The sequence below is a fragment of the Monomorium pharaonis genome, chromosome 5 (assembly GCF_013373865.1).
Source record: "Monomorium pharaonis isolate MP-MQ-018 chromosome 5, ASM1337386v2, whole genome shotgun sequence".
NCBI lineage: Eukaryota > Metazoa > Arthropoda > Insecta > Hymenoptera > Formicidae > Monomorium > Monomorium pharaonis.
Genome location: NC_050471.1, coordinates 222,130 through 236,190, shown reverse-complemented (window position 1 = coordinate 236,190; position 14,061 = coordinate 222,130). Strand labels below are relative to the sequence as shown.

Genomic DNA, 14,061 nt, shown 5'->3' with positions numbered 1-14,061 from the left:
ATACCTGCGTGCTTAATAATGTCGACGGACGAAACGTAATAAAGGACAATTATTATTATCTTCGATACGTTTGGTTTTTTTACACATTAATTATATCACTTTACATGTAAATTAAACGGTATTTTATTTCTCTATAGGCCGGTTGTTCCAACTTCTTGGTAAACTTATCTACCAGGTAAGCATGTGTCTATCTTTATTTCTTTTCTTAAATAAATAAATAAAAACATATATTTACCTGATAGGTAAGTTTACCAAGAAGTTGGAACAACCGACTCTGTATCTTATATAATCGAAGACGTATCCTTATACGCATACACGTATCGGGATGATGTAACGCGTGCACCTGCAATAAATTTATTATAATTGTGTCCAAAAATTTATCAGCGAAGAAATTATTTTCTACTTGTCGTTTTTGCGCGATAAACGATATTTGCTCAAATGTTCAGAAAGTTTATTTCCGAGTTAATTTTGCGCGTGTGCGAAGAAAGAGAAAGAGAGAGAGAGAGAAAGAGAGACCCTCATTTAAAGTTTGTATTATCAATGTCAATTTTCATAAAGAATTTGGGAATAGGCTATAGTTAAAGTTTTCATTTATATCTATTCAAAGTTAGTGATATCACTTAAGGATGTTTTAACTCTATAATACCAACAAAGTTATTGAATTTTGGTAAACTGCAAACTTCATAGATTTAAAATAGAAGCACAGACTTTTTGAATAAAGCATAATGCATAACGCATAAAAAAATCAATCAGAATCTTGTATTTTTTTCCCCAAAGTAGCAATAAAGGATTCCGATTGATTAATTCTTTTATGCGTTATATGTTACACAAAAATTGTACTTGTTTTTTTATTTCTATTTAACAAAAAAATTTTTATCGTAAATACACGAATTTTGGCCCTTAGTTGTAAACAAGAAAATGATGAAAAATTTGGTTTATAATAACTTATGCAGCAAAAATCATTATTTTAATACAGTTTTAAGTAAATAATAAAATATCTTTTAAACAAAAAAGTAAATCTAAATAAATGTATATTAGTATTTTGTTAGGGCGTATAAAAAATTTGATTCAATAAGGTTAGACCATTATTTTTGATTAAATATAAACATTTTAAGTAAAATAAGTTATATTAATTAGCATTGCGTTCTAAAACAACAAAATTATGAATGAAAAGGTACACAGAAAAAAGAATTTATTTCCCAATTGGGAATCGTCATCTTTCCCAAGTTATACCTAGCGATTATTTATTCAAGCCAAGATTTTAGAAGCTTTATGCAACTTAAATAAAATTGTTATTATTGTTTTTAGTATTTAATTAATACTGCTGGTAGAAAAGTTTCTCAGAATTTTTCAGATTTTTCTCAGAATTTTTCATAATTGTTTAGATTTTTTATAAAAATTGAAATATTTTTCCCAAAAACTTAGAAAAAAATAAAAAATTGTTATTAATTCTGAGAATTTCTAAATATATCTAAATATTTCTAAGAATTTCTGAGAATTGAAATATTTCTCAGAAAAATTCAGACAAAAAGTGAAAAATTCTGATAATTTCTGAAAATATCTGAGTATTTCTGACTGTTTCTAAAAATTTCTAAGAATTTATGCAAAATTTCTGAGTATTGATGAAAAAGCTTATGAGAATTTATGAGAAATTGTTGAGTACCCTATACCGGAAATGGAATCTATATGGATTACACAGTACATATATAAAATATTGAAATGTTGAACATTTAAATTGAAAGAAAATGTCCCGAATTTTTATATATTTTTAAAACATTTATTATGTTCTCCACAAATACTTTAATTTTTTGGACATTAAAGATTTACAAAATATGTAGCTTTTAAAATAAACAGTATATTTCATGAATTATAAAATTTACAAATTATTTCGTAAATCATTTTATTCAATTCATAGAAATATATATCTTGAATTTAGCGCTACAAAATGATGATTATCGTATACTTCCTTTTTAAACCATTGTAAATAAAAAAAGTCTTGCAATATTGCAAACAAAGCAAATATTCGAGTTATTGATCATACAAGCCTTTATATATGGCCATTTTCAGTAATTAATAACTCAAAATTTGGCAGGCTTGATGCTAAAATATTAAAGAACGTTTGTATTTAAAGTGATTTAACTTGCTTATATGTGGATGCGCATTTATGCAAAATATTTTATATACGAAATTTTAGTTTAGCATGAGACTTCTTATTAATTAGTTCCTGTATTGACAAAGAGATAGCGCCAATTAATATTAATATTGCCGGAAAAAAATCTTGACAAGTATTGCTCTAAGTACTTCTGTGTGATTTTTTTACTATATATATATATATATATATATATATATATATATGTTCGGCATTTCTCGCGTTAGTAATGTTGTGTTAATGTATTGTTTTCTTATTTGTATTGATTGAACAAATCAGTTATGTGTGCATTCTTGCATATTCTTCTGTTCTGATTTTTTTGCTTTCTTCCTTTCTTAAGTTGATATTATTAATTTTAATGTTTAAAGTTAAAAAAGAGTTGATGAAGTCAAAAGTAAAAAAGAAAAAAAGGAAAGGTGGAGAAGAACACTTCATTTAAAGTTTAAGAAAACAAATATAAATAAAAGAAAGGGAGAAAGAAAGAAATAAAATGAAAGAAACAAGAAGGGGAAAGAATACAATAGATAATATTATTTGTATGATATCTATTATTTATGTACATATACATACATGTATGTACGTGCATGTGTGCAAGTGCTCTTTCTCTCTTTCTCTGTCTTTCTTTATAAACAATGTTTTCACGTTATATTTTGTATTATATTTAATATATCATTCCAATTTATATTGAAAAAGAGTGAGAGACAGACCGACACACGCACGCACACACACACACGGAGGGAGGGAGGAAGGGGGGGGGGAGAGAGAAGGGGAAAGATGCGCAACATGTAAATACATAATATTTTTTCCTCCTTCTCCTTTTCCTAAAAATTGTTAAATACTAATTTTTTTACAAAATATTTTTATATCATCTCAAAAGCTTTTCAAAATACTGTAATAATAAAGAATTTTTTTATTAAATATTTTCATATATAGTTATAGAAATTTGAAATTTTATTATTATTATAAGATATAAAATACAAAATGTATTGTAAAAAATTCAGTTTTTGATAATCTTTAATAAATTCATACATAAAATAATAGAACAAATCAATTGGTGTAATAAAAACACATAATCGTTCTTTAAAAAAAAGATAGTTGTACATTCAAAATTACGTACTTTTTTTAAAAAAAGGAACTATTTGTTTTTTTATCACAAATTATTTAATCTTATTATTACTTTGTACATAAATCTAGGTAAAATTATCAGAAATTAATGCTTTATGAGATTTTTGCATTTTACGTCGAAATATTAAAACTTCCAAGATTTATAATCATAAAAGTATTTAATGAAAAAATACTCTACTGTAGTATTTTGCAAAGCTCTCAAAAAAGCTAAAACTAAATAAAAAATCAATAATGCGATTTAAAAAGTGATTTTTACGTGATTATACTTAATAATAGGATATAATAATGTCTGATGTGTATGTGATAACTAGCAATTAGTATTAATTTTAATAAAGATAATAAAGTAATGAAAAAGTAACGAATCGTTACTTTTTCAGTAACAAGTAACGGTAACGAGTTACTTTTTTGGAAAAAAGTGACGGTAACGTGTTATTTTTATGAAGTAACGTTTCCAATCCTGAATTATTTGTGTATTGAATATTGCGTTTATCATATATCTGTAAAAGTCCTAAACAAATAAAAATTATATTGCGTACTTTATTATTAGATTGCCATTTATTATACTTGCGCAATATACATTTTAACGACAAAAATATTATTTAACCTATCACATCATTGTCTATACTATAGACTCTCTCTATAGACTCTATAGAGAGATAGTAAGTATACAACGAGCATTGAAGAGTGCAAGGTAGGAGGGTGCACGTACAAAAGAATTATTTTTTTGTTCAAAAAGAGAAAGATCAATCAAACATTTCTCTCTTCTCCTTTTATATGTGTATCTTATGCTTATCCCTCAAATAAAGGCAAATGCTCGCTCTATTAATATTTCTACTTTAAGGAAAAATTTTCCATTTTGGGAAATTTTTTACTTTTGAACAAAAAAAGAAGAAAGGGGAAAATGAGAGAAAATTTCAATTTTTTACAAAGTTAAATAAAATTAAAAAATAAAAACAAATATAGTTAGCCTCATTAATCCATTTCTATTTAAGTATAATTAGTGTAGGGAGAACCAATTAGGTAAACTCATTAGTTGATGATAGAGTTCTAGTAAATAGAGAGACGCAAATTCTGCCCCCACCATGCTATCATCGCCGCTGTCATTTTAGGCCCGCGTCACGTAACATTAGTAATGTACTGATGCTTTAATAGACATAGGGCTGGTTGTTCCTTCTTTTTGATAAACTTACTTATTAGGTGTATTTTGCATGTGTGTATCTTCATTTTTTTCTAAATAAATAAAGATAGACACATATTTTTCTAGTAGCCTTCCTTTTTTCTTTTTTCTTTAGTGGTTTAATCAGTAAGTAGAAATTATATAAGATTATGTGAGATTTATTTTCTGTGATTACTTTAACCAAAACTAGTATTTCTTTAAATTTTATTGATTTGTGAAGAAATTATGTTATTAGAAATATACCGCTGTTACAAGTTAACACTAAATATTTACGTGCGTGTATAATTCAATTAATCGTTTAAATTTACAATCACCAACATATATTGCGCATATTATTTTTCGCAATAATTTCTGGGCAATAATAACCGTTTTTTTTTCTGGGATCTAAATAATGCTCTTATAGATGCTTGTAGCATTAAAAGATATTAAATTACTAGTTAATTTAATTTGTAATATTACATATTCCGACTAAAAACTGTTTCGGATAGTGACTGACGAATTTGTTGGCGCGCAGTACGGGCTGTGATTATAAATTTAAACGATTAATTATACAAATGAACATCTAATGCTGATTCGTAGCGGCGATATTAAATATAAATGTATTTTTAATTTTGAGTCATTTGAGCCGGCAATAAAAATTTCTGTTAAGATATTTAAATTATATTTTTATATTTTTAGATTATGTATACTAAAAGTGTAGCATACTTTTATGTTTTTAATTAATAAACTAAACATTGAATTGCTTTTTAGTAAAAAGTATGATCAAAAAGTTGATAAATTAATTTTATTTTTAAAAGGAATTGTTTATTGTTTATTTTTATTATTAATAAAAATACATTTTTTAATTAATTGAATTGAGCAGCTTGTGTTTAATTAATTTATTATTTTTGATTAAGATAGCAATTTGTACGTGCATGCATGTGCATGCTTGCTACGTGCGCGCGCGCGATATGTGTGTGTGTGTTAAACTCTTTGTCACATAAATTTTTCTATTAAATACATTTTATAAAATTTTAGTATATGGAGTTATTGAGACAACTATTAATTGCAAATCTACAATTAAATTTTTTTAATGGCAAATTTAATATAGTTGTTATAAGATAAAAAATTAATAAATAATAATTAACAATAATTAATAATAATAACTTAATATAAAACTATTCTAATGGATTATTTACATATATTTTGTAAAAACTTTTTAGACTTTTGAATTCAATAGTAAAGAGGATAGTAAGCATCATCTCAGATATCTGTTCAAAAGTTGCTAATTCCGCATTGCATTAGCGGAATACACATAATTAACGACAAAACAATTTTTAGCCTCAAGAATTTGAAGTTTAAATCACAAAAATATATGATTTTTAATTAAACACAAGTAATTGTTTAAAAAAAATTTTTGCAAAAAGTTAAAATCTAATTTTAGTAATGAAATATAGGGTTGACAACTAAGCAATTGCGGATTTTTACATAGTCAAGTTGTTTTAAACGCTTTTCAATGCATATATGTGATACACCGAGCTTCTCTGCAATTTTACGTGTTGTGCTATGACGATCAGCATCAATTACTCGTCGGATTTGGTTGTCATCGATTTCAACTGGACGATCAGAGCATTGTTCATCCTTGAGTGAAAAATCTCTAGAACGAAATTTAGCCAACCAATCTTAACACTGCCGTTCTTTTAAGGCTTCATCACCATGCATACGCACCATGCATGCTTCATTACGATGCGTTTTTTTCTTTGCGGAAGTAAAAAAACAAATATGTCGAAAATGTTTGTTTTGTTTTTTCATTTTTCAGCCAACCCTAAAAACAAAAACTACACAATCAATCAATACCATTTTTTTACTGAATGCCAATTGATATACACACTATTAAACAACAATATGGGTTTAAAATTTCAAATATTTGAATATACCTAAAAATTAACTAATACTATCTATCAATGAAATCCGTGGTTACTTAGTTGCCAACTCAATATTACGTACATATAGGTAAGGCAAATAGACGAATTTAGAATCAGTGTCAGATGAAGAAACAAAGAAATAGTTATATATTTATATTATTTACGTTTACAAGTCTTAGAAATAATGATATCAAATATGTTACACAAATTATTTATAAAATACATAAAAATAAATTGATAGGCTTTATATGATCCACAGTACAATAAGGAATTAATATGAGATTGATATTGAAACAATTATAATGAAGTAAAATAGTTTATTTAAATGTAAAACTTTCAAAATTCTTTATTAACTCTAATTCTACACACTATCAAATAATTCGGTATTTTACACAAGGGGCGTAATACTGCCAGCCTTTTTAAGTGGTTATTACTTGTATATTATCAAACATTATGGCTTAAAAAATTTTTTTAACATTCTTCAAATTTCTAAAAAATAATGTCCAAAAGTTATTCGGGCAATTTAAATTTTAAAGCAGCAAAAAAATTCATAAATCTAAGCAAAAAACTAAGTCTGAAACTAAAGCCAAAAATCACACAGTGGAGTTTATTCTACCTCACAGTGTAGGATTAGGGTTAAAAAAAGAATTTGAATTGTAAGCTACTCTTGAATAATAGAATCTAAAATAACTAAATTTTTATGCGAGGAAAAATTTAAAATAAAGTATGGGAAAAAAAATTTTTGAAGAAAAAGGAGGGAAATGTTAGACCATTTTAGTAGAATTCTCTTACTGCATTCTATATTTACTATTTCTATGATTGTATCATAATATAGGATCAATAGAATAATTTTTACAAATCTTACAACCAAAATTCAAAATATCTGTCAGATACATTCAAATTTTCTATAGTAAGAAACAAGAGTGTATAAAAAAATTGGTGTAGCAATATTTTGAACTTCATAGACACACCGATCTTGATTTAGGCAGAGCTTTAGCATCTACATTTTTGGACAGACTTGTATTAACTTATTGACAAATGATTATATATCCGTTTTTAATTATTTGTTGTACAAATTTTTCTGTTTACACATATTTTATTGGATTTTAGTACATGGTAGTTTTTTAGATTATTCATTGAAATTTGAAGTAAAAATTTATGAAGTTTTATTAATATTAGACTTCAATTTCCGGTAAAAAAATTTTCATATAAAAAACACACATATATATATATATAAATATATAAAAAATATATTTATATTTCTTTATACTTCTTTTAATTTCATTAATTTTTTTTCTTTTGTAAAATTTTTCTTTGGTATAAAAAAATAATAGTCATATTGAAAAGACAACAATTATTTATAAAGATAATTTTTGCATTGCTTTTTTTACAAAAAGCTAAGTAGAAAAGATAAGAAAAAATTGTCCATATATAATCATATATATTCTATGAATTACAAATATATATGATTATACATGGACAATTTTTTTCATTTCTTCAAACTTAAGTTTTTGTGAAAGAAACAGTGCAAAAATGATCTTTTTAAGTAGTTTCTATCTTAATTTTGATAGTTATTTTGGCCACCATATTGAACCTGCCATTAAAAATTTTACAGGTAGAGTCAAAATCACAGTAGAGTTAAAATCACTTATCTTAAAAATATGAAAATTTTAAGGCTAATTTTATGTGTGTGTGTGTGTGTGAAATTGTTTTTTTTATAATTTATTAATAAGAAATAATCACATATTAATGTTGTACATGTATATACGTACAAATTTTAAGAATGTAACAATACCAAATATTATTACACAAATTAATTATAAAATACGTAAAAATACAGAGAAGACAGGTGCATGCATCCGTATAGGGTATCCTAGGAAACAAAGAAGTGAGCTATATTTTTTTACGCTTTCGTTTTATTATGATACCTAAGGACTATTTGTCCTTAGGTATCAATTCTAAAAATATATTCTTAAAAATCGTTGTAGCAAAAAATACACAGAGCAGAACGAATTTTTTTTAAGTTTCGAAAAGTTGGGTTAATTTAGAATAGCATAGTTACTCTGACGAATATTCCGCACGAACGTAACGATCAAGAGGTCGTTATACATTGCTATAGATCCCGAGCGAATGTCCTGTTAAAAAAAAAAAAGACCAAGTTCGCGTCAATCGAAACGCTCCAAATCTCGATTGCAATTTTTCTCTCAGTTTCCGCAAAAATCTCGTTTCGCAGTCACGAACAAACAGCTCTCCCTTCCCTCTGATCGGTACATATATTTTCGTTTTCAAGCTATGCGGCGTGCGAGGATATATTTGGGGCAGACAGAAAAAACGGGAATGCAGGGATTGAAGAGAAGAGGGTTGGATAGGGAGAAGAAAAAAATTGATTCGAGTCCATTTCGCGCGCCCGGAGCACAATTTTCCGGCTCGATATGAGGATCGAACGTGATATTTCGTTCGATATGCAACATTTCGTTTTTTTTTCTCTTTTCCGCATTTGGAATCTGCAACTATCAATGATCGTAGTGCTAACCGATTTGGATTATACGGCATCGACGGAATTCGCGATTGAATATCGACAGCAGCTTTACCGAAACGCGCGTAACACGATTATTATTCCAATTGAGTGTTTGAGTTTATTCACTTTATTACGAATCATGGTCCGAAGAGTTACTGTTTTACGAATGATTACTTTTGTCAATAATGTCGTTTTTATATTATATGACATATTTACAAATACATTTGAGATCAAAACTCGTTTATGCCAAAATAACAATAAAATTAATTTTACGTCTTGGGAGTTTAGCACAACGTTTAAAGAAGTGATATGATAAAGTATAAATTATCTTTTAGAGTAACGTTCAAATTAATTTTTCTACTAATTTGTTACCTAAGGCGATCGATTCTTTTTTTTACTTCTTTTCTTTGGTCATATGTACAACTTTGTTATTTTTTTATCAAACTTGAAAATATAATAAAGTTTGTTTACCTATGATTCAATTACAGAGAGTGTGAACACAAAGTACTTTTGAGATTGTAGTACAAATCGAAAAGGGAATAATTTTTTATTAGAAAATATGTAAAAAATATGATTTTTTGTACATACAAGACTTTGTTTTTGAGAAAATAATTTAAAAAATTAGAAATTTTTTAAATATTCTTGAAAGCAAAGCCTTGTATAAAAGAAAAAAATACTACTTATTTTATTATATATTTCTTGATATAATTCTTCATGAGGAGAATCGTTTTCTTTTTATTTTATCATCGTCAATTCAAAAACATCTTGTGTACACAGGAATGCATTCTCTAAAGAAAAAAGCAGCAAGTTTAAAAAAATGCAAAGTTTTTGCATTTTTATAGCATCATGATACGCGACGTATAATGTGAAGGAACCGGCAAAGTCGAGAGAAGTTGAAATACGAGGCAGGTGGTCGCTCGTATCAGATGCTCTCATGCTCTATGGTAAGCCCTCCATGTCTGCACTAGAATCCGTCTAATTCCTTCCTGGAAGATTCCCTGATATGGCGTAAGACTCGATCACATGAACGAGTTAATGGAATGAAAAGAAACTGTTAAACATTTTCCTTCCTCGTTGAAACTTCACGTTTTGTGGCGCGCGTAAATCGTTGTTCCTGCGTTTTCGTATTATATTCCTTGTTGTAATATAATTTTTGTCGAGATTTTGAAACGTTTAATATTATAATAAAGATTTGCCCGACAGAAATCTGTCGCACAGAACTGCGAGAAGAAAGTATTTATTTTGCGGAACGAAAGGATTTCTCGTTGGGTAGCCTCTCTAACCGTTTTGCTAAATTTTCGTGACATTCTGAAGCTTAAAGTCCCGTCGGACCGCTTGTCACTTTACTGTCACCGTCGACCGTCTGCGATAGTCTATTCTCATCCCTCGTTATATCCCTCCCCTTGCGCTTATCACACATTCCATTTTGGTAATTGAGAAATCCTCCAGTGCAATCCTTTGTCTCGTGTGGATTTTCATATATATTCGTTCGTTTCGACTTCCATAATGTATTGTTACGCAGATGCTCTCGTAGCTTTTCCTTTAATTGCTTTGCTCGTACACTCCTTTTGCCAAAATTCGCAAAATCAATGTATTTCGAAATACAACGAGTTATTCGCATAGCGAGAGAGCTCCTTTTATTCTTATCATCCAACGTGATCGTATGGAACAAATTCGGCGCTGATATTCAATGTAATTGATTTTGCTTTACAAGCAAATCAATGTAATAAATATAACACGCTGATAATTCGCTTTTTAAAATGAAAAACTTTCAATATAGTTGCAAAAACAAAATCGTTACCTTTAACGGGGTGTACAGTTAAGTGGAATATGATCTGGATTTGCACGTATATGTGCAAATGTTTATCCAATTTAATCTCGTATGGCATGTAGAAAGTTGTATTGCAAAAATATTTTATTATAAGATTACAATAAAGAACGCATTGCAAAAATATTACGAAATGTAGCTGCAATGTTGCTGTAACATTACAGCAATAATAATATGTTTACTTTTAAAAATATTCCAATGCAATGCTGCAATATATATTGTATATTGCAACATCGCATTGCAATATTCACACACACACACACACACACACACACACACACACACACACACACACACACACAAGAAATACACTTAGTACATACATTGTACGTACATTTATGTATATTGCACATTTCATGCAGGTATTTACTTTTTTGATGTAATGTGCAATGAATGTGAAATGTATGTGCAAATGAAACCGGATTAATATACATAGAAGAGATTCATAGTATATATATATGTATATGATATGTACACTGTATATATGTATATTTTGTATGTTTATTATTACATGTAATATGTATATATCATATATATACATTTTTACACACATTAGATACCCAGTAAACATTTATGGTATGTACATGGAATATACTTAAAAAATATGCATTGCATTAGTTAGACACTAAATGTGCTTGTATTGTAATTTTTTTCTCAATAAGTTTTTTTGTTAATTTAAAATAAATTAAATTTATTTAAATTTAATTTAAACATTTTTTTTAAATAAGTTTTTATAATTCTGTTCTTATTTTTCTCGATACTTTTTATAGACTGACATATCGAACTCGGTCTAGTATAATATATCGATGGCAGAATCTTACTTGTTTCTACGCTCTTTGGCGAGTCCGTGTTTTATTCACTAAAAAGTGCACTTTGTTCACGAGAGAAAACGCCACGTAGCGGTGACAGTGAAAATAATTTTATGAAATAATGAAAATAATTTTTCACATTGTTTGTATATACATAAAATATAAAATATCCATATCCATATCCTTTGTCGTACGTGATATATATATATATATACTTTGCTGTACATTTTACATATATACATTATGCCATTTTTTAAAACATACATTGCACATACATAATTTGTATAAACTTCGTCGTACATTGTATAAAAATTATGTATGTGTAATGTATATTTTTAGAAATGGCATAATGTATGAATGTATAATGTACAGCAATGTATATATACATATAACGTGCAACAAAGTTTATACTAATTATGTACGTACAATGTATTTAGAAATTGCATACATGTATGTATAGTAATGTATATACATATTATGTACAACAAAGTAAATACATATTAGATATGTACATTTGACATACATTATGCTGTATACACATATAAATTACATCAATGAATATACATATTATACCATATATTGCGATATTCACTTATATCATGTATATGAAATATATAAACATTCAATATACAGAATATTATTTTCATACCATGGAAGAAAAATGGATATTCATAGGACATCTAATGTTATATAGGATTATAGGAACATTGTACTGCAATGAATTTGTAGTAATTCAATGTTGCTATATTCTTTGGATAATATTGCATACAAGAACATTTTTGTTTTATAGAAATATGTCACATTATTTATTAGTTAGATATTTATATTTGTATTATTTATTATTGTGCATATTTCATTTTATCGCCAATATGATCCAAATGGAAATCGATTATCATTAACATCTTTTATGTTCAAAAGTATTGCAAAAATTTATTATATTAACTATTCTATTATTAAAATATATTATTGTATTAAATTTTGATTTTGTAACGTTTTTAAAACCTTAATGTCATGTTGCCATAAATGTGCTGATTTATTACAAATTTATATCTTTGCAATGTCTTTGTAATTCTGTATTGCAACTTACAACATTGATGCAATGTAACTGCAATGTGTGAATGATATTTAAATATGTTTCTGAAACATTGCATTGCAAAATTGCAATGTTGCTATAATGTAAAGTCTTGTGTAACTGACAATTGACAAAATTGCTTCTAACGCATGGACATGTCAAATAACATATGATCAGGATGTAAGTACGCAGATGTTTGTATGACTTAAAATACAATATTTTTCCCAGCTAGTGCATTCAGAAAAAGAATCATATTAGCAACTATAAATTTATGAATAAAGAGTATCTCACCTACACGGAGAAAATTTTATAGTAAAAATTACTATATATCGTCGCTTCCGAATAAAAAGGCGTTAACTTAGAAGCCGTTTGATAAAGGCGTTAACTCGAAAGCTGATTAAAAACTGTAAACTCGAAAACCGATTGAAAAGGCCGTTAATTTGGAAGCCGGCTGAAAAAAGTGTTAACTCGGAAGTCGATTGGAAAGGACGTTAACTCGGAAGCTGATTGAAAAGGACGTTAACTCGGAAACTGGTTAGAAAAGGTGTTAATTGGAAACCCGGTTGGAAAAGGCGTTAACTCGCGCGTTTAAATTTTTTGCTTCAATTTAAGTTGACAGCGCTATAGAAATAGTTTTGGTGCTTGATTTAAAATGTAAACATATTGAAACGAAAAATTAGTATGCACATATAGGTAGAGATATCTCACGCCTTCTTTAATCTGAATATATTTTTCTAACTGTTAGATTACCTAAGTATAACGTTAATTTTATAACCTATACGAATCGCGAGTTAAACGTTTAGTTGCACGTAGCAGCTCGCTGAAAAGATAACTATTTTATGTATATAATACTACTAAACTGCTATTACTAAATTGTAACAAGTACAAACTGTACCGTATTACAACAATATATTTAGTTTAGGCATTGTGATATACTAATTTAAAAATTAAATTAGTTCAAATACTATCACTTTGTACTTTTCATAGTGTATCACACAACAAGAATTTAAGTTTTGCGCTGCGATGCTCCGTCTCGCCTCACGATACTACACTGTCACAGGAGAGTAGCTTATAAGGTTACTGTCAAAACATTAACAAAACACGCGATAGTTAAAAATCAAAGTTTATTGGCAGTGCTGCCAACTTAAATTGAAGCAAAAAGTTTGAGTGCGCGAGTTAACACCTTTTTCAACCGGCTTTCGAGTTAATGCCTTTTTTAAATTATTTTTGAGTTAACGCTCTTTTATTCAGAAGCGACGATACGATAATAGCTGCGGACCATAAGAAAAATTACCGAGAATTATACCATAAGTAGTATAAGTACTATGGTAATATGATGAAAAACATAATAAAAATTTTCATAATTTTTTTTGTCCGCGCTTACTACTTACCATAGTAATTTTTACTATACAATTTTCTCCGTGTATATACTATAAAGGTAAAAACAATAAATTATAAGAAAAAGAAGAAAATAGTAAT

At 27.6% G+C, this 14,061-nt stretch overlaps 1 protein-coding gene across 2 annotated transcripts in view; it reads left to right on the top strand.

The window, feature by feature from the left end:
- Positions 1-14,061, top strand: part of LOC105833566 (lachesin) — a 69,780-nt gene that overhangs the window by 8,855 nt on the left and 46,864 nt on the right. The window lies entirely within an intron of this gene.